The 18,517-nt window shown below is 44.3% G+C and overlaps 1 protein-coding gene and 1 long non-coding RNA gene across 4 annotated transcripts in view; one reads left to right on the top strand and one right to left on the bottom strand.

Annotated features, from left to right (window-relative positions):
• Positions 1–18,517, bottom strand: part of ARHGAP35 (Rho GTPase activating protein 35) — a 135,255-nt gene that overhangs the window by 87,854 nt on the left and 28,884 nt on the right. The gene's annotated exons all lie outside the window — the stretch shown is intronic.
• LOC128930511 (uncharacterized) lies at positions 6,314–9,694 on the top strand. Its single transcript, XR_008478643.2, has 3 exons — positions 6,314–6,395; positions 8,489–8,602; positions 9,210–9,694. It is a non-coding gene; the product is annotated as an uncharacterized LOC128930511 (long non-coding RNA).

Below are 18,517 nucleotides of genomic sequence, written 5' to 3'. Positions count from 1 at the left end.
CCAAGATACAAAAAAACAGCCAAGTCTTACCTTTGAAATTTCCTGGCATTACGACCAATTTTACACTGATTTTCGAAATGGGAAGTAAAACCTGTATAATTAGTCCAGCAGTTGCTTCTAAAGACTTATAATCTATTAAGGTTTTATTTTTTTTTTAAAGCTTCTCAGTAGGAAAAAAGTTCCTTTTGAAAGAACATTCTCTATATAAATGTCCCTGAATATGCAAGAAGAGCTACATCCAGCCAAATGTGCCTTGCCAACAAAGGACAGTGCTGAAGAAACAGGCATTTCTGTCAATTGGGAAAAATGGGGCAGCTTATTTTCGAGTCCAACAGTAAGCCTTACTATTCCCCGACGGCATGTTAGGATGGCATGAGGATTTCAGCCCATTATTTCTAATTATTCTTCTCTACTCACTTGCATTATTCTACAAATTGCCAGTCCTAAAACAGGCTATCATAAGTAATAAAAGTTATACAACATGTATACCCTTCTTTTAAAAAGGATGGTTGGCTGTTAGTTTATCTAATGTACCTGTACTGAAGCTAAGGCGAAGCTAAGAAGCTAAGAAACAGAATAAATGGAACCAACTTCTAAATCCAGCAAATTTTAGTAGGGAACAATTTGGATTTACAGATTAAAGAAAGAACTAAAGATTCACACCAGCAAAATAAATACTTGTAGTCATCTTTGCATTTTCTGGCCTCCAAATTTACTTACGTGCTTGTCTGATTTTAAGTGAAGTTAAAAACAGAGGCAGGAGAGAAATGAAACAGTTACAAGGCAGAACATGAAGAGGGGTCTGGAATCAGCACGGATTTGTGTCCAAGGTTCAATTAATCATATTCATCATATTTGAAAATCTGCTAAGTTTAGGTTGTTTGTTCTATCTTCTAGAAATGAACATATGACTTATAGGTTTAAAATTAAATGGATTCTTTGAATGAAAAGATGTTACATAAGGTATTATTAATGAAAAGTCATTATAAAATATTTCTTGTTCATATTTTTTATTAAGAAAAATATTATTATTATCATTTATAGACAGGGTCTCACTCTATCACCCAGGCTGGAGTGCGGTGGCGTAATCACAGCTCACTGCAGCCTCAACGTCCCCAGGATCAGATGATCCTCTCACCTCAGCCTCCAGAGTAGCTGGGACTACAAGCGTGTGCCATCGTGCCTGGCTAACTTTTGTATTATTATTTTTTTTTTCTGAGATGGAAGTTTGCTCTTCTTGCCCAGGCTGGAGTGCAATGGCACAATCTGGGCTCACCTCACCCTTCACCTTTTGGGTTCAAGTGGTTCTCCTGCCTCAGCCTCCACAGTAGCTGGGATTACAGGTGCCTGCCACCATGCCTGGCTAATTTTGTATTTTTAGTAGAGACGGGGTTTCTCCATGTTGGTGAGGCTGGTCTTGAACTCCTGACCTCAGGTGATCTGCCCACCTGGGCCTTCCAAAGTGCTGGGATAACAGGCGTGAGCCACCATGCCCAGCTGCTTTATACACTTTTCTATACACTCTCCCTCTTCTACACTAGGCCCCTGCCTGGGGTCACGTCTAACAGGTGACTCTAATCCTGGCTGCATAGCAAGAGAGAAGAAATGCAGAGAAGGAACACCCTGGGGAGCCCTGGATGGAACCAGCAGGTTTTCAGGGCTACTAAGAAGGCTCAGCAGGTGGCCTTTCAGCCTCAAGAGAGCAAGCCCAATTTGATCTGTTTCTGTTTTGGTTTTGTGAGACAGAGACTTACTCTGTCGCTCAGGCGGGAGTACAGTGGCATAATCATGACTTACTGTAGCCTCAATCTCCTGGCTCAAGCAATCCTCCCACCAAGCCTCCTGAGTGGCTGGACCACCATGCCCGCCTAATTTTTATAATTTTTATTTTTTGTAAAGACAGGACCTCACTATGTTGCCCAGGCTGTTATAGAACCCTTAGACTCAAGCAATCCTCTCAACTTGGCCTCCCAAAGTGCTGGAGTTACAGGTGTGAGCCACCAACCCAGCCTTTGATCTGTTTCGTATGTTGGTGTCCATGTTAAAAAAAATAATACTGTGGCCGGGCGTGGTGGCTCATGCCTGTAATCCCAGCACTTTGGAAGGCGGAGGCAGGTGCATCGTGAGGTCAGGAGTTTGAGACCAGCATGGCCAAAATCGTGAAACCCCGTCTCTATTAAAAATCCAAAAATTAGTAGGGCACGGTGGGGCAGGTGCCTGTAATCCCAGCTACTTGGGAGGCTGAAGCAGGACAATCGTTTGAACCTGGGCAGCAGAGGTTGCAGTGAGCTGAGATTGAGCCACTGCACTCCAGCCTGGATGACAGTGAGATTCCAGAATCTCAACCAAAAAAAAGTTTTAAGCTCTACAGGTTTTTTGTTTTGTTTTTTTTTTTTTTTGAGACAGAGTCTTGCTCTGTCATCCAGGTTGGAGTGCAGTGGTGCAACCTCTGCAATCACTGCCTTCAAGTGATTCTCCTGCCTCAGCCTCACAGGTGGCTGGGACTACAAGCACACGCCACCACACCGGCTAATTTTTACATTTTTAGTACAGACAGGCTGGTCTTGATCTCCTGACCTTGTGATCTACCCGCCTCAGTTTCCCAACGTGCTGGGATTACAGGCATGAGCCACTGCACCTCCTACAGTTTTTTTTTTTTTTTAAAGAAGTTCAAAAAACCATTTAATGCTCAGACATCTGGTGTTCTAATTTCCAACCTAGGCCAGGAGACAAGGGTCAGAAAGAGACTTGTAATCTACCCCCAAACCCTTTTTCTCCTCCTCTCATTTGGTAAGCCTATCCAGAAGAGTAACTGCTGAGACAGAGAGAAAGGGAACAACTCAGCTAGACAGACACGAACCCCAGTCCAGAACCCAGGTCTCCTGATACCACCCCTAGCTTTTGTCCCCCCAGTCCCCCACATTGCCCTGGCTGGAGAACAGAAACTCAGAGCATAGGCACATACGGCAGGATATGCTGGGGACAGGCCTGTGGAGGGCCCTGACATGCTAAAGACAGTCTGGACTTCTTCCTCTGTGGAACCACAGCTTTCTAAGCAAGGATGGCTTGGTCAGGACCAGGCTGGAGAAGGGAACTCTGACAGTAATCTGCGTACTCTCCCCACTCCCTACCTCTATCCTGCTATTTCATCCTCACCCACTGGATAAACGCTTCCCATGTAAAGGCCAACTCCAACCTGGTCATAATAAGCACTATGAAAAACAACTACTTGTGATGGAATCATGGAAACGCTGACACAGTGGTGGTGTGAGATGCCCCTCTGAAAAGCCTTGTTAGGCCCAGTCTTTGTAATTTCGTGGTGGCTCACAGGAAGCGCCTGGGAGCCAGATGCTTTCTGCCTGTGCTCAAGGCCGTAATTTCCTTCCCATACTTAAACCGATGACCCTGTGTCTCCCTAACAGGGGAGTCAGCCAAGGGAACAGGGCAGATAAAGAAAAGGCAAAATCTGAAGAAAACTGGCTGATTTGAAAAAAATTCCTCAGATTCTTCTTGAGATGAATGACTAAGAAGACTCCTACGTGAACATGATTTGCTGTCTCTCCAAATAAAAGCCCCTGGAAGGCAGGCAGAGCTGGGAGGGCTGGCAGCCAGCTCCCTCAGGTCACAGATGTGGAAGCTGAAAGGGAGAGGAGAGGGCTGTCATAGCTGTCTGTGCCCTAAGAAGGGCCTTGCTCCCACGCCCCCACTACCCCCTGTTGTCTCTCCACTCCCTGCAGAGGTGATCAAGACCCTAGAGTCAAAGTAACTGGGAAGGGGACAAAAAAGAATGACGTCCAGCCGGCCTCATTTATTACAGCAATAATCCCCACCCATCACTAAATGTATACATCTAGAACATTCTGCTTATACGTTCTATATAGCACCTAGCCACCGCTCAACACTTCAAGACACATTTCAGAGAAAAAAAAAAAACAGACAAATTTCAAACTATAAGTAACACGTCCTGTTGGAAAGCCTGAAAATAACTAAGAAAACATTTGTGATCATACAAGGAATTGAATAAGTAGCATTTTCTTTTTTTTCTTTTTTTGAGACGAAGTCTTACTCTGTCACCCAGGCTGGAGTGCAGTGTGAAGTGATCTCGGCTGACTGCAACCTCCACCGCCCGGGTTCAAGTGATTCCCCTGCCTCAGCCTCCTGAGTAGCTGGGATTATAGGCACATGCCACCACGCCCAGCTAATTTTTGTATTTTCAGTAAAGATGGGGTTTCACTATGTTGGTCAGGCTGTCTTGAACTCCTAGCCTCATGATCCACCTGTTTCAGCCTCCCAAAGTGCTGGGATTATAGGCCTGAGGCACAGCCCCGGCCATAAGTAGGATTTTCTGTGAAGTGCTAGCTTCGTGATTTTCCTTTAGATAAGAGACCAGAATAGTAATTTGTTCTTCCTTATCAATTGCCATTCCTTAGAAAGTGCTTGGCCAGTAATTTCAGGAAGATCAATGAGTCATCTCTTATCACTGCTTTAGCCCTGGGCCTTAAGAAGGAAAACAGGTCTGGCCTACTCTTCCATGACAGCTGTCCTACCTGCTAGAGGAAGTCACCTTGACCTCATATATTTGGCTGCTATTCAGAACACTATGTCTCTTGGTCCAGATTATCAAAAGCATACGTTAGGAAACAACATACCTTTCTCAGTTACGTATGCATAGAATGCCCAAGATAAACCCACCGAGTGGTTCCCTCCGTGGCCTTACCTCCTACTCCCTGGCTATGAATGGCCCTGGGAAGAACATAGAGCAGCTACTTTCTTTTGAATCGTCTTAAAATCAACACACAACAAATAGCTATTGTGGATTTCTAACTCACAGCAGCGAGAGTGGAATAGGAAAGCACATCACCGTTATGAAAAACCTTGTCAGCAGACCGACTCTGACCCCCACAGCATCTACTACGTCAAAACCTTACAGGAAGCTTGCAACCTGGCTAATGTGACTACTGTGTGCAGAATGAAGAGGGTTTGGGGATGAGCAGGCATCTCAACCTAGCTCCTTCACTACTGCATGTATCTTCCCAACGCCTCAGACCACCCCGCTGCTCCTGAATCCATCTGTGATTTCTGCTATCTGCTCAGAAAACCTCCTGCCAAGACCTTAACTGAAGAAAGCCTGTCAGGGCCTCAGCTTTACTGTCTCTAACACCGTGATCCTTTCTGCCTGTTACCTCTCCTCCAGGGTACAGGTGTGGGCACAGAAACCCGTGTAATCTGTTCATACCAAAATGCGGTACCATACACACCAACGCTTTAGTCTTCTTCGCTGAGGACATCATGGATTGCAGTCAGATAAACAGCCCTTTAGGCCCAGTGAAGAATCATATACAATAGAATAAGGTGGCATTTTCCTCACGGTGTGTGTTGGAGGAAGTTCTGTGATAACGTGTTGCTCCCTAAATGTAAATATTCCTCTACTGTCTTATTTAAAACTTAGAGGGGACCATGGTGACTACAATATATGTGTCATGGCTTGTCAAGCCTCATGACTAACTGAGTTCCAAAAACTGAGGCTGCCTGACTCCACTTTCCTTACTGACTATAACAGGAAGCTAAGTTCAGCCAGTTGAATCACTGAGAGCTGAAAGCCAAGCGAGGTTCGGCTGGGCTCAAAAGCTGTATGTCCACATTCCATACCGGTAAGGCTGCCGGGAGCAGATGGCACAGACTAGGCTAGAGCGTGTTCAATATGGCCTCTCACACCCCTTTCTCCGCTCCCCTACCCCAGACCTGCATTCCTACAGGCGCAAACCCCACTCCACAGTTGAATACAGTCAGGCCAGTGTTGTCTGGCGTCACCAAGTTTTATATATCGTTGCTTCTAATTAAAGGCCATTTGATTTTCAGAAGTTAATAAAAAAAAGGCCATAAACCGGTATCATACCATAAGAATGCCAAGAATGCTAAGTACCCAACTCATATTCTTCCAGAGTGACCTTTATTAAAGGCTGCCTCTACTACTTTGCCAACTAACATGTCAGGTGGCAGGAACATTTCTACCTATCACAGCCTACTCCACTTTAAAAAGCAAAGGCAAGTGAAAAGGCCTTCTTTAAGTAATCAAAGCCGCTCAAATTCCTCCGGCAAAAAGTCCTAGTACAAACAATCTCAAAAATGGCAAAATCAAATTTCAAAAGCCACGTCCAGTGCCAGCAAGTGATTCAGAAGAATTCTGAGAAAGGTAATATTAACATTTTAGTGGTGGAACCCTTGGAGAGGAGCCAGGAAGCCTGGACTCTCTCCTAGCTAGGTCATTAAATCTTGCAGGGGGAGGGAAGGCACACACAGATAAAAACTAGTCAAATGGCATCTCGCAGCCAAGCTATCTTGACAGCTCTCGGCCGTCAGCAGGATCTAGACAATGATGCTCTTCAAGAAGACAGGTGAGTCTCTAGGGGCTAATGATAACCTAAGTGCATGCAATTATAATCGGAATGATAACAATCAATCCCTACCCTTGGAATGGGCACTCAAATTCAACAGCTGAGAAAGTCAACATATGTGCTGCCAGGGAAGCTAGATCGCCTGGATCCCCACAGCCTCATGCGTTTCTTCCCACGCATACTCTTGCTTTCCAGGAGCAGCAAGTTATCTTTTAAAGAACAGATTTGATCATTTTTTCGAGACAGAGTCTAAACTCTGTCACCCAGGCTGGAGTTCAGTGGTGTAATCTCAGTTCACTGCAACCTCTGCCTCCCAGGTTCAAGTGAGTCTTCTGCTCCAGCTTCCTGCGTAGCTGGGACTACAGGCATGTGTCACCATGCCCCGCTAATTTTTAGTACAGACAAGGTGTCACCATGTTGGCCAGGCTGGTCTCGAACTCCTGACCTCAAGTGATTCACCTGCTATGGCCTTCCAAAGTGCTGGGATTACAGGCGTGAGCCACTACACGTGGCATGCTCTTCTATTAAACACCCAATTTCTCACTCCCTATGTGATCTCATGTCCACCATTCTAGCTTTTTCTCACTAGACTCTAGTCACTGTGGCCTTCCTTGGGTTCCCTGGATGCCTTCATTAATTTATTTTTATTTGCCCATTCAATCATTCAACAAAAATTACTGAGCAAGCGCCTACTATTGTGTCAGGCACTGTATTAGGCATGGGGATACAGCAATGAACAATAAAAGACAAAGATGCCTGCCTCATGAAACTTACATTTTATCAGAGGGAAACAATTACAGAACAAACTTAGGTTAGGAAAGAAATTAGAATGGGGAAAAGGCAAAACAGGGTGAAAGCCTTGGCACATGGTAGAGGGTATGCCCAGAGCTGAAAGGGATGCCAAAGCAGGTCCCATCAAGCAGTAGGCATGAGAGCAGCCATAGGGAGGCAAGGGAGTTAGGAATGTGGGCACCAGGGGGACAGCGTTCCAGGCAGGCGAACAGCAACTGCAAGGGCCTAAGGCCAAGGAATTTTTTTTTTTTCCGTAATGTTTGTTTCTCATTAAATTAACTCCACAAAGATGGGGACCTAATGCCTTATCTATTCTGCTCCTCATTTGACCTCAGCAACACATACAGTGCTGGCTCAATAAATACCTGCTAAATGGAATTAATGAATTAGTGTCTAAAGAAAAAACCAAAAAGCTATCCACAAGTAATTTAAGTGTTACCTCAAGTTGTAAAGGCCTTGCAGAACTTGTTGCACAGGTTTCAGATTTGCTAATAAAGGCTGGGTGTGGTGGCTCATGCCTGTAAACCCAACAGTTTGGGAGGCCAAGGCAGGCAGATCACTTGAGGCCAGGAGTTCGAGACCAGCCTGGCCAACAGGGCAAAACCCCATCTCTACTAAAAATACAAAAATTAGCCAGGTGTGGTGGCATACGCCTGTATGTAATCCCAGCTACTTGGGAGACTGAGGCAGGAGAATTGCTTGAACCTGGGAGGCGGAGGCTGCAGTGAGCCAAGGTTGCACCACTGCACTCCAGCCTGGGTGACAGAGTGAGACTCCATCTCAAAAAAAATACAAAACCAAAAAAACCAAATTTACAAATAAAATTTATGATCAAAGCAAATGTAGTGCCACTTCAAGGAAGATGCTAACAATACCATGATGAGTCTAACTTGTCAAGGCATTATCCCAGAGAGGTAAAAGCATAAAAGGTAAAGAACTAAGACCTTTTCAAGACCATAAGGTAATCAAAAAATTCAATTTATATAGAAAAATCAACAGAAAATCAGAATTCCTTATTTATTCCAATTACTTGCCCAAGCCATTGACGGATGTATCAGTTAAAAGCTTGTCTTGAATGAATTATCTCCCACTCCGCTACCATAGCATCCGTTCTTAAGAGAGAAACAATTCATTCAAGACAAATTTGTCTTGGATGTACAAGTTTTTACCTAGTCGTCGGCCCTTAAAGCTTGAAATATCATAAGAGTTTCCTCATTGTTCTGTCCTAGTTGAAATCACTGTGTAAACTGCTGTGGGTTAATCTTTTTTATTTTTTGACGGGGTCTCACTCTGTCACCCAGGCTGGAGTGCAGTGGCGTGATTATGGCTCACTGCAGCCTCAACCTCCCAGGCTCAAGCGATCCTCCTGCTGCAGTCACCCGAGTAGCTGGGACTAGATGTGCAACCACACTCAGGTAATTTTTGTATTTTTCTGCAGAGACAGGGTTTCACCATGTTAGTCAGGCTGGTCTGGAATTCCTGGGCTCAAGTGATTTGCCAGCCTCAGCCTCCCAAAGTGTAGGATTACAGGAGTGAGCCACCACACCCAGCCTGGGTTAATCTTACAACAGTTTTTACTGCCACAATCCCAGTTCAATTTGACCCCAATCTTCTTTTCCACCTTCATTTTATCCTTCAAAAAGAACTCCATGGTCCAGCTAAGCTATTCCCTGAACCTGCGTGAGCATTCCTGCCTCCACCCACCACTCCCTGGATCCCCTTATGTGGAATGCCACTGGGCCTCTTCTCCACCTCTCTGAATGTTATCAGTGTAAAATAATGCCTTCTCTGCCCATCTGCATTATGACAAATGCATCACCCAAGCAACCACAGCATTCATTTTGCCACACGTGCCTTTCTACACTCTCCTCTGTATCAGCCAAACTGAAAGCCTGCACACTACATTTCCCAGACTCCTTTGGCAGTGGGCTTCCACAGTTAGGTTCTCTATGGCTGGAGACTGGATGGCAAGTGGAAGGATACACCACTTTTTTCCTGTTACTGGTCTGTCTCTGGCAGCAGCAGGAGCAGTGAGCGACTACGAAGAATGCAGGCAACTGCACACACTGCAGGTTCCAGCGCATCAACGCAGTGCTGGCTTCCGGGTTCCGGTGAACTGCAGCAATACAGCTCCGACAGCAGCAGCAGCTCATCTGTGCGTGGAGGCTCCTGGGTTCTAGCCCACAGGCAGCTTTCTCACCTCTGGATAACAACCCTCTTCTCCCTTTTGCTTCTCCTAAGCCTTTCCAACACCTCTCTAATAAATCCCTTGCATTTAAATCCCTTTCTACTGGTTTCTACTTTCCTGATTGGACAATAATAGATACAAAAACAGAGAAAGAGGAAATAAAAAGAGCAATATTAACTAAGATGGAAAATGAAACATAAAATGGCAAAGGAGTGAGGACTAGGAATTAAAAAAAAAATCCTGTGAAATGAAATTCCAGAAAATTTCTCCCTAGGTATATTCCAATTAATTTTTGAGTTCTAAAAATGAAGATGCTGGTTGGCTGTGTATTTAGTTGTTTTTCTTTCTAATTTTTTAAGAAAGTCATTAAGTGTACCTCTTTGGCTAAATCAAGTCTCTGCGGAATCGGGAGAACCCTTCCTTGTATGTTTCCTCAGAACCTCACACACAGTAGACACTTCTTAGGTAACTGGTGTCTGCCTGGTGATTGGTATAAGGCTTTGGAATTCACAGATTGGAAATGAAAGCCATATAAATGGTCAGTCTAATTCTAAAAAGCAATTTGAAAACAAATCTCATGCAAAGCACTCAGCAAAGGATTCCAAAGCCCTTTCAGCCCTGAAATGTAGCCACTGGTGGGGGAAGGTGGAATTCAACTGGCAGAGGGGGCAGAGATTTTTGCCTTTTCCCTTGACCCTGTATAGGCTGTTTCTGGGTTTCTCTAGGGCCTCCTTTTTTTGGTTTAAGATCTAGCCTGAAAACCCCATTACAAAAAACTGCCTCAGAACACAGTTTACCTTTCTTGGAAAGATGAAGAACTGAGTCAGTCTGGAACAGATTCAAAGCTCCCGAAAATCTGAGTTTTCAACCTGCTCAGAGATTGTTTAGACAAATTTGTAAGTCTTAACTAAAATTCATTTTCAGGTATTATTTTAGGCCAAGATAAGCATAAAGTGTTGGAGGTCGTTAAAAAAAAAAAAAAGACTAAATAAACTCACTACCTTCAGGGGTTAACTACTAAAACGATACTTACGGTCCTTCATCACTGCATCTGCTAACCCCGCTTTCCAATAACAAAAAATGGACACCTTGGAGAAAATAAGTGCACCCCAATAAGCGCGCAAAGCAGCTTAACTCCTGCTGATTTCCAGGATGACTGATGACAGTGGGCCAGCAGCTGCTGTCATTCTCATACTTCCTTTGACAACATGCCGAAGACTGGGCGTGGTGGCTCACGCCTGTAATCCCAGCACTTTGGGAGGCTGAAGTGGGTGAATTGTGAGTTCAGGAGTTCAAGACCAGACTGGCAACATGGCAAAACTCTATCTCTACCAAAAAAAAAAGAACCCACAAAAAATCAGCCAGGCATGGTGGCGTGCACCTGTAGCCCCAGCTACTTGGGAGGCTGAGGTAGGAGGATCCCTTGAGCCTGGGAAGTGGAGGTTGCAGTGAGCTCAAATCGAGCCGGTGCACTCCAGACTGAGTGACAGAGCAGGAAGACCCTGTCTCAAAAGGGACAACAACAAGAAAGCATTATCAAGTAGATAAATAAATGCTTGAACATTTTTAGCTAGTCCATCATTACTTCTAAAAACCTTACCATAGGAAACCAAGCCGTACAACCCATATAAGCATTTCTCACAGTAACCCAACAGAGCAGCTCCTATTATAATCCCCATTTTACAGATGAGAGAACAGACAGACTTGCAGAGGTCAAGAGACTCGTTCAAGATCACCCAGCTTAGTATGGCCCCAGCTGCCTGCCTCTGAGGACCACGCGTGTGGCTTAACCCCAGTACTGTAGTGCTGCAAAGCCAGAATGGACAAAAACAGCTGCTGCACGGCGTAAGCTTTCTACAGAAGCTACCACTGCTACAACCCACTTGCTCTTTTCCCAAAGCTCTCCACTGTGAGGGGGATAGTCTCTTACGTATTTACATTGCAAAACTTCATAATATATTCCCCACAATATTTTGTGTATATAACTTACGATGCTCAAAGTACTATTACAAAACTTGCCTTATCAGCTTTTGTTTTTTTGAGACAGGGACTTGCTCTGTTGCCCAGGTTAGAGTGCAGGTGCAGTGGTGCAGTCACAGCTCCCTGCAGCCTCGACCTCCTGGGCTCAGGTGATCCACCTCAGTTGGGACTACAGGTGAGTACTACCATGCCTGGCTAATTTTTTGTCAGGGTTTCACCATGTTACCCAGGCTGTTCTCGAACTCCTGGGCTTAAGCGATCCTCCCACCTTGGCCTCCAAAAGCGCTTGGGATTACAGGTGTGAGCCACCGCACTGGGCTTCCTTATAGCTTTTTTTTTGAGATGGAGTTTCATTCTCCTCACCCAGGCTGGAGTGCAGTGGTGCAATCTTGGCTCACTGAACCTCCGCTTCCCTGGTTTAAGCGATTCTCCTAGTAGCTGAGGCTACAGGCTTGTGCCACCACACTCAGCCAATTTTGTATTTTTAGTAGGGACGCGATTTCACCATGCTGGTCAGGCTGGTCTCAAACTCCTGATCTCAGGTGACCCGCCTGCCTCAGCCTCCCAGAGTGCTGGGAATACAGGCGTGAGCCACCACACCTGGCCTTCCTCACAGATATTAAAACCCACCTGGGAAGGGTAAGTATTCTCTTCTTTCCAGAGACAAGGGCATTGGAACCTAGAGACTAAATGATCTGCCCAAGGTCAGAGGATTCCATATGCTGTCTCCTCAATGGTACTACTGATATCACTCAAGCCTCATAGAAGAAACAGAATTTCTGCCAGAGTTAACCATAAAGACCATTTCCAATTGATGGGAAATGGTTGCCTTTCAACTTCAGTAACTTGCAATTAAGAATATCATGTTACTTGCCTGAGCATTAAACTGTGAGAAAACACCAACTTGCACTTCATTTCCCAAACCATGGAAGGGATAAAATGCTATAAGATTTTGTCCTTAAATTTCAGCTCTTTTTTCCCCCTCATCCAACTGCAAAAATTCATTTCTACTTACACAGAAAGTGTATCTTTTAAAAAAATTACCCCAAAAAATGAAGTTCACTATTCTGAAAATACTCTTTCAAGGCTTCAGGAAGAGTACCTTTCCTACCAACTGGACAGCAATAGTCACAGAAATCCTAAGGGTCTGACCCTCCTCTAAGAATGATGATAAGTTATGGCTGGGCGTAGTGGCTCATGCCTGTAATCCCAGCACTTTGGGAGGCCGAGACGGGTAGATCACGAGGTCAAGAGATCGAGACCATCCTGGTCAACATGGTGAAACCCCATCTCTACTAAAAATACAAAAAATTAGCTGGGCACGGTGGTGCGTGCCTGTAATCCCAGCTACTCGGGAGGCTGAGGCAGGAGAACCTCAGGAGGCGGAGGCTGCAGTGAGCTGAGATCGCGCCATTGTACTCCAGCCTGGGTAACAAGAGCGAAGCTCCGTCTCAAAAAAAAAAAAAAAAGGAATGATGATAAGTTAAATACCATGGGAAGAAAATCAGACTCAAATTTAAAGGAATTAAAGTGCCTGTAGTAAAAATCAGTGAGTAGTTGAAAATCTAGAAAATTTATCTCTCTATTATCTCAATCTCAAGGACCGTTACTCACAAAACGGCAGAGTAAGACAGGACATAGGAGACAGCAGAAAAAGATACATGGCTTTCCTTTCACTAAAAGTATGGCCGGGTGCGTGGCTCACGCCTGTAATCCCAGCGCTTTGGGTCGCCAAGGCAGGCAGATCACCTAAGGTCTGGAGTTTGAGACCATCCTGGTCAACATGGTGAAACTCTGCCTCCACTAAAAATACAAACTAGCTGGGTGTAGTGGCATATGCCTGTAGTTCTAGCTACTTGGGAGGCTGAGGCAGGAGAATCGCTTGAACCTGGGAGGCAGAGGCTGCAGTGAGCTGAGATCGTGCCACTGCATTCTAGCCTGGGCAAAACAGTGACTCTGTCTCAAAATAAGAAAGGAAAAAAAAAAGAAAAAAATAGGATAGAGTGTAAACCAAAGTCAATTCCATCTAAAGTTTCAAAAGAAAAAATAAAAAGTGCTCCAAGGAATGAGTCATAAGGTGATATTTAGAAATCAAGATTATCTTAGAAATTTCACATCATTGATTCATTCTCAAATACTAACTTCAAGGTAAGAATCTCACTTTATCAACTTATTTTTTTCTAAGTTCACCAGATTTAAAGAAAGCTTGACTTTGTCCATGAACTCCCAATAGTGTGGAAAATAATTTCCCTTGAAATCCACAGGCAAGGGATTGCATCCTAATTGCATCATTTGCTCTTTGTTTTGAGGATACTGGAGATAATTTTAAGGGCAAGGGAAAGACTTGTGCTTAAAAATACTCAGCCTAATTACAAAACGGAACACTTCAAGAAGAACTGCACCCTGAATTTATGGCTGAATAAAAAAACAAACCCAAATCAGTAGAGAAGTTTTGTTTTTCCCTAACATGCCATGCAGCCTTCACCAATATGAAACTGTATTTAAGAATAATGGCAGAGACAGTCTAAAATCTGAGAAAGAGAAAGAGAGAAAGAGGAAGGAAGGAAGGAAGGAAGGAAGGAAGGAAGGAAGGAAGGAAGGAAGGAAGAAGGAAAAATATTCATAAATAAATGTACTCTCCCCAGATACATTTCTCATTGGTGAACATGGTATTATAAACTGACATTCCAATCTAGTTAAGGGATCATTTATTGAAAGATTTAAGTCCCCAAATCTACCTAAACCCTGACATCATTAGTTCATACTCCTACTGATGCAAAAAGCTTCTATTAAATTTTAAACTTTTAAAAATCTAAGTCAAAACCAAGGGGGGCAAAACTAAGCGGGGAGAGAAGCATTCATAATCAACAAGAGAATCGTGTTTTGTAATCTTTAAAATGCTTTCTCATTTGATCCTCAAAAGGATCCCAAGCTGAGGTTGGTGCCCATTTGTCAGATGACAGAATCACAGGATTTTAAGGCTAGAAAGAACTAACTTCCCATCAATGCTTCCCACTAGAACAAAGAAGGGGTCTTATCTGGTGGCTACATACTGTATTCTCAGGACCTAGAGGAGTACCTGGTATGCGACAGATGCTCATCAACATCACCTCTACTATATGTTAAAAAAGCCCGACCCAGACAGTTTTTGAAGGTGGTAACGCCAATCCAGAAGCAATATGACCTGGCCAAGGCCTTATTGCTGGCTACCTGTTCCCCACACTCCTGCTTCCTAATTCAGGGCAGGCTCTTCCTGCTACTCAGGCTGTCACTGAGACTCTGAGGGTTTCCCAAGCCCCCACCCCCAGAAGTCATTGGCATCTGATAATTTTAGCTTATATCCTCCTCCCTTAGACAGCTATCTGTTTCCTTCATATGTATCACTCTTCACTTAGTTCCAACCCTTTGTTTAGCACCTATCAAAGGACCAGGACTGGAGGATCTGAAGATGAGAGTCACTGCTCTGGAGGGAGTGACAAGCCGATGAGAACTCCAAAAGGCAATACCAGGAAGCAGCTCTGATGCAGAGAACTGGACTTGCAAATGTTGGGAGAAGGGACACTCTAGGCAGAGGGACCTCACAAATGGACAGAGCCTGCACACAGTGTGCAGGAAAGAGCAAGTGGTCCGGCCTGATCGCAAGGTACAGTGCAGAGAAGCCCCAACTTGGAATCAGCCTGTGAAAGAACTATGAGGACAAGAAGCTAAAATTATTTAGGTGGTTTCTTGCTTCCTCCTGATGCCACTTTCCTTTATTCTTGTCCCACCTCTTCCTGGCAAAAAAAAAAAAAAAAAAGCAGCCAACAACAACTTCTGAATATTCCCCCGGTATCTTCATTATGTACTTTATAATTTGGATAAGTGCTCTCAGTAATATCTTATTATAATGAACAATTTCAGAACCAAAGGTACCAACTGTGGCTCCATACCTGCCCAAAAGGTCAATTAACCAATTTTCTTTTTCTTTCTTTCTTTTTTTTTTTTGGAAAAAGGATTTCACTCTGTCACCCAGGTCAAACAATTCTTAATCTTTTGGCAGTTAAGAATCCTTCTGACACTCTGATAAAAACTTAAACAGTTTCCAGGCACCCTGGATTAAGAACCCTTGCCCAGACTGGGCATGGTGGCTCACGCCTGTAATCTCAGCACTTTGGGAGGCTGAGGAGGGCAGATCATGAGGTCAGGAAATTGAGACCATCTTGGCCAATCTGGTGAAATCCCCCCTCCACTAAAAATACAAAAATCAGCTGGGCATGGTGGCACACGCCTGTAGTCCCAGCTACTCAGGAGGCTGAGGCAGAAGAATCGCTTGAATCCAGGAGGCGGAGGTTGCAGTGAGCTGAGATCAGACCACTGCACTCCAGCCTGGTAACAAAGCAAGACTCTGGCTCACATACAAAAAAAAAAAAGGTCGGGCATGGTGGTGGTTCACTCCTGTAATCCCAGCACTATGGGAGGCCGAAGCGGGCAGATCATGAGGTCAGAAGTTCGAGACCAGTCTGGCCAATATAGTGAAACCCCATCTCTACTAAAACTACAAAAAAAAAGTTAGCTGGGTGTGGTGGTGTGCACCTATAATCCCAGCTACTCGGGAGGCTAAGGCAGGAGAATAGCATGAACCCAGGAGGTTGCAATGAGCCTAGATTGTGCCATTGCACTCCAGCCCTGGTGACAGTGTGAGACTCTGTCTAAAAAAAAAAAAGAACCCTTGCCCTAGCAAAAAGCCTAAGAAAAGTGGTCAAAAAGGAGAGACTGAGCCACTGTTTTTAACCAGGAATACCCAACTCCCCATTCACATAAGCAGAATACTGCTTCTTCTACACAACGTAGTAATTATCCTCAGTGAATAAATAAATAAGGGAATTTCTCCATGGTTTAAATCCTCACCTGCTGGTAACAATACAGCTTCCATTTATTGGGCTCTACTCTGTGGCAGAAGTACTGCAGGGCGGGTCATAGTTATATCCCACTGTACACATCAGGAAACCAAGGCTCAGAGCTACCAATGGGCCTGGCCAAGGCTATGCAGCTGGAAGGTGGCAGAGCTGGGTTTGGAACTCTGGTATGTTGACTTCCAAAGTCCAACTCTACTACCTCCCACCAGAGGGAACCTTATTACCATACTGATCACTGGGAGACAGCAAAGAATACTGCCAAAGAGCCACAACCCAACCATTTCCATCTGCTCTTCTAGTAAGTAAACAGTCCAGTCCGAGGGTCCAGTCCAGTATTACACACCGTCTGGGCATCCAATAAACACCTCCTGAGTGACTGAGGGCAAAGAGAGCCATATATTGTTGTCCACAGAGAGAAATAGAGTCAATAGTGGTTAAGTGAGTTCCATTTGAATTCATGTGTCACAGCTACAGCCTCAGTAAGTGTCATGTTTCCAACTGTACCTCTCCAGTTTGACGATGGCCCCAAGCACCAAATCTGTTACACCCTCTCATGCAAAGGTTTGCAACCTATCAATGAAGTAATGAGATAAATCAACAGTGAAATTTCAATGAAACACAGAATTAGTCTAGATAACCTCCCCTGTGTTCCTATTCTACCCTGTACATCCTCTATGACTACAGCATAGCTGTTCCCATGAGACTAACAGCGACCATCTCTGAGCACTCACATGTGTATCACTAGAAGCCTCGAAGGGCCAGGATCCGGTCATTTAATCTCTCTATAACCACTGCCCAGCATGGGCCTCAGCATATATATGACAGATGAATAAATACCTAGAAACACAGTAATCATTACTTCAAATTGAAAGATATCTTTACTAAGCAATGAGAGAAGAGATGAAGGTTTAAGAGCCATAATACCAAGCTTCCAAAACAGAAAGCTGACACACCCTTCCTTAGGAGTTCAACAGTAGAGTTCTTTGCACCAAGGACCCCTCCAAATAAGTATCGGGAAAAAATAAAAGGCAGTTCTCAATCTAGAACAGTAAAGTAAAAGGGAGACAAAATGAGGCCATGGGGCTCAGTGTTACTCTAAGCCAGTGGTTCTAATCTTTTTTGGGTCATGGATTCCTTTGAGAATTTGATGAAATCGACAAATCCTTTCTCTGAAGAAAATAAACAGAACCAGAAATTCAGCCTATACTCTGAAAGCATCACAGACACCCTAGATACAAACCCTGAAGGGTCTACAGACCCTCAAGTTCCTTTAACCTTTGCTTAGAATTTGCACGCAAAACACTAACCATTTAGTTTTTCGGCTTCATAAAGGCAGCTGAAGCAATGGCTTCAGTACTTGTAACGTCTCACCACCCACAATGGCCTCTACTCCTGTTTCCTGATTCATATGGATAAGCCACAGAAACAAACTGTGGGGTGAGGATATTCTATTTTCCCCTACTAGAAAGTAAGAAATTCAAAAGCAGGAGCCATGTCTGATAGTGCTATATATTTCATCTAGGGAGGTGCACATTTTAGATCATTAATCATGTTGTTTGGTTTACTAAAGAAAATGTTTTTTTGTGGCCGGGCGCGGTGGCTCATGCCTGTAATCCAAGCACTTTGGAGGCCAAAGCGGGCGGATCACCTGAGGTCGGGAGTTCAAAACCAGCCTGACCAACATGGTGAAACCCTGTCTTTAAAAAAAAAAAAAAAAAAGAAAAGAAAACTTTTTTTTTTTTTTTAGATGGAGTTTCACTCTTGTCGCCCAGGCTGGAGTGCAGTGGCTCGATCTCAGCTCACTGCAACTTCCACCTCCTGGGTTCAAGCTATTCTCCTGCCTCAGCCTCCTGGGTAGCTGGAATTACAGGCGTCTGCCACCATGCCTGGCTAATTTTTTGTATATTTATTAGAGATGGGGTTTCATCATGTTGGCCAGGCTGATCTCAAACTCCTAACCTCAGGTGATCCACCTGCCTGGGCCTCCCAAAGTGCTGGAATCACAGGTGTGAGCCACCGTACCCAGCCAATATTATATATATTATTGATTGGTTGATTGACTGGAGACAGAGTCTCGCCCTGTCTCGCAGACTGGAGTGAAGTGGCATGATCAGAACTCACTGCAGTCTTGACCTCCCAGGCTCAATGGATCCTCCCACCTCCACCTCCTGAGTAGCTGAAACTATAGGTGTACACCACCATGCTCAGCTAATTTTTAAAAATTTTTTCTAGAGATGGAATCTCACTATATTGCCCAAGTTGATCTC

The sequence above is a fragment of the Callithrix jacchus genome, chromosome 22 (genome assembly GCF_049354715.1).
Source record: "Callithrix jacchus isolate 240 chromosome 22, calJac240_pri, whole genome shotgun sequence".
In the NCBI taxonomy this organism is placed as follows: domain Eukaryota; kingdom Metazoa; phylum Chordata; class Mammalia; order Primates; family Cebidae; genus Callithrix; species Callithrix jacchus.
The sequence above is the reverse complement of the archived record's forward strand: the minus strand, read 5'-3'. Positions and strand labels throughout refer to the sequence as shown.